We start from the raw sequence: 3,052 nt of genomic DNA on the forward strand, positions 1-3,052 counted from the left end.
AAGATCGACGATGACGACATCGTCTCTCACATCCTCGCTGGCCTGGACGAGGAGTTTGATCCGGTGGTCTCTGCTATGTGCTCCAGAGTGGAGCCGATCATCGTGCCCGAGCTATTCTCTCAGCTCATCAGCTTCAAGACGAGGATGAAGCTTCGCGGCGGAGTGTCGCAGTCCTTCGCTAACGCTGCCACCAGAGGCCGCGGGCGCGATGGTGACCGTAGCCGTGGCCGCAGCAGAAACGACAACAACGGTGGTGACCGTGGTCGCCCCTACATCAAGCCTAGCGGCCGCGGTGGACAAGGAGGAGGCGGCCACTACAACAACAACGGTGGCGGGGGCAACTACAACAACAATGCCCCTGCACCGAGGATCCAGTGCCAGATCTGTGGCAAACTGGACCATCCAGCGTGGAAGTGCTGGAAGCGCTATGATGAATCCTACCAAGGAGGAGAAGAGAGGACGACGAACCTGGCAGCACCTCAGTATGGGGTGGACACCAACTGGTACCTTGACAGCGGCGCCACCGATCACATCACAGGAGACCTTGAGAAGCTAACTGTCCGCGACCGCTACACTGGGAACGAGCAAATCCACACTGCTAGCGGGTCAGGTATGGCTATAGAACATATTGGTCACTCAGCTATTCGTACCCCTGATCATGATCTTTACCTAAATAATATTCTTCATGTTCCAGAAGCTAGCAAGAGCCTAATCTCTGCTAGTCATCTTGCTCTTGACAATGATACATTCTGTGAAATTCACCCTCACTCTTTTCTTGTTAAGGAACGGGGAACGAGGAAGGTTCTTCTTTGAGGCAGGGGTAGATGTGGTCTATACCCCGTCAAGCACAAGGGATCCAACGTCAAGAAGCAGATGCTCAGTGCCACCAAGATATCTTCAGATAGATGGCGCCGACGTTTAGGTCACCCATCTCCTTTAGTTGTCAAGAGAATTCTTAGTCAAAATAAACTCCCTTGTGCTAGTTTTTCTAGTAATGATTCTGTGTGTGACGCCTGTCAACAGGGAAAAAGTCACCAGTTACCTTATCCAAAATCAATAAGTGAATCCAAGTTTCCTTTAGAACTTATTTTCTCTGATGTTTGGGGACCTGCTATTGAAATAGTAGGTAGAAAGAAATATTATGTGAGTTTTATCGATGATTTCAGCAAGTTCACATGGATATATTTGATCAAACACAAGTCTGAAGTTTTTCAAAAATTTCATGACTTTCAGCACCTTGTTGAACGACAGTTTAATCGCAAAATTCTTGCTCTTCAGACAGATTGGGGAGGGGAGTATGAAAAACTCAGCTCCTTCTTCACCAAAATAGGAATATCTCATCATGTATCTGTTGGAAATATGCCCTAGAGGCAATAATAAATTAGTTATTATTATATTTCCTTGTTCATGATAATCGTTTATTATCCATGCTAGAATTGTATTGATAGGAAACTCAGATACATGTGTGGATACATAGACAACACCATGTCCCTAGTAAGCCTCTAGTTGACTAGCTCGTTGATCAATAGATGGTTACGGTTTCCTGACCATGGACATTGGATGTCGTTGATAACGGGATCACATCATTGGGAGAATGATGTGATGGACAAGACCCAATCCTAAGCCTAGCACAAGATCGTGTAGTTCGTTTGCTAAAGCTTTTCTAATGTCAAGTATCATTTCCTTAGACCATGAGATTGTGCAACTCCCGAATACCGTAGGAATGCTTTGGGTGTGCCAAACGTCACAACGTAACTGGGTGGCTATAAAGGTACACTACAGGTATCTCCAAAAATATCTGTTGGGTTGGCACGAATCGAGACTGGGATTTGTCACTCCGTGTGACAGAGAGGTATCTCTGGGCCCACTCGGTAGGACATCATCATAATGTGCACAATGTGATCAAGGAGTTGATCACGGGATGATGTGTTACGGAACGAGTAAAAGAGACTTGCCAGTAACGAGATTGAACAAGGTATCAGGATACCGACGATCGAATCTCGGGCAAGTATCGTACCGCTAGACAAAGGGAATTGTATACGGGATTGATCGAATCCTCAACATCGTGGTTCATCCGATGAGATCATCGTGGAACATGTAGGAACCAACATGGGTATCCAGATCCCGCTGTTGGTTATTGACCGGAGAACGTCTCCGTCATGTCTGCATGGTTCCTGAACCCGTAGGGTCTACACACTTAAGGTTCGATGACGCTAGGGTTATAGGAAATAGATATACGTGGTTACCGAATGTTGTTCGTGTTGGAAATATGCCCTAGAGGCAATAATAAAAGCATTATTATTATATTTCCTTGTTCATGATAATTGTCTTTATTCATGCTATAATTGTGTTATCCGGAAATCGTAATACATGTGTGAATAACAGACACCGACATGTCCCTAGTGAGCCTCTAGTTGACTAGCTCGTTGATCAACAGATAGTCATGGTTTCCTGACTATGGACACTGGATGTCATTGATAACGAGATCACATCATTGGGAGAATGATGTGATGGACAAGACCCAATCCTAAACATAGCACAAGATCGTATAGTTCGTTTGCTAGAGTTTTCCAATGTCAAGTATCTTTTCCTTAGACCATGAGATCGTGTAACTCCCGGATACCGTAGGAGTGCTTTGGGTATGCCAAACGTCACAACGTAACTGGGTGACTATAAAGGTAGACTACGGGTATCTCCGAAAGTGTCTGTTGGGTGACATGGATCAAGACTGGGATTTGTCACTCCATATGACGGAGAGGTATCACTGGGCCCACTCGGTAATGCATCATCATAATGAGCTCAGAGTGACCAAGTGTCTGGTCACGGGATCATGCATTACGGTACGAGTAAAGTGACTTGCCGGTAACGAGATTGAACGAGGTATTGGGATACCGACGATCGAATCTCGGGCAAGTAACATATCGATAGACAAAGGGAATAGCGTACGGGATTGATTGAATCCTCGACATCGTGGTTCATCCGATGAGATCATCGTGGAGCATGTGGGAGCCAACATGGGTATCCAGATCACGCTGTTGGTTATTGACCGGAG

The 3,052-nt window shown here is 45.8% G+C and overlaps 1 pseudogene; it reads left to right on the forward strand.

Annotated features, from left to right (window-relative positions):
• LOC123072777 (uncharacterized) lies at positions 1–99 on the forward strand (annotated as a pseudogene).
• The last annotated feature ends 2,953 nt before the right edge of the window (positions 100–3,052 follow it).

Source organism: Triticum aestivum, chromosome 1A, assembly GCF_018294505.1.
Source record: "Triticum aestivum cultivar Chinese Spring chromosome 1A, IWGSC CS RefSeq v2.1, whole genome shotgun sequence".
NCBI lineage: Eukaryota > Viridiplantae > Streptophyta > Magnoliopsida > Poales > Poaceae > Triticum > Triticum aestivum.